Source organism: Halyomorpha halys, unplaced genomic scaffold, assembly GCF_000696795.3.
Source record: "Halyomorpha halys isolate HHAL.00 unplaced genomic scaffold, Hhal_1.1 Scaffold884.1, whole genome shotgun sequence".
NCBI classification, from domain to species: Eukaryota; Metazoa; Arthropoda; class Insecta; order Hemiptera; family Pentatomidae; genus Halyomorpha; species Halyomorpha halys.
The window spans coordinates 230,214-230,694 of NW_027114745.1; positions in this window are offsets into that span (position 1 = coordinate 230,214).

Here is a 481-nt window from a genome sequence, read left to right on the forward strand (position 1 = left end):
TTTATAGTTGATCCTTTTTATTTATAATTATTCAAATATTACAACATTGTAAATAGTTGAAGTGGCTTTTGCACAAGACTATACCCTCTATAAATTGTTAAAAGAAAATGATGCTGTTATAATAACTATGTGAGGCTACCATGCTGGTATAAATCTGGTAATAAAGAAAATTAAATTGTTTGAAAATAGCCAATATAAAAGACCAAAAGGTTACGGAAGTGTGAAGAGTATTTATGTACAATAAAACTGTTGAAAATGTTTTTTCCTTAATATTTTAAATCAATATTATAATAAATAAAAAGGAAACTGTTGAATAATTTAGCTTTGTTTCAAAGTTTGAGTAATAATTTTTTTAATTACTCCAGATAACAAAGCACAAGAAGTTTGTATAAAGAGCCATCTATTGGAATTCAGAGAAACCAGCAAGAGCGATGATGACGCTATCTGTTGTATACAATGTTTTACCGCTACGTAAGTGAGA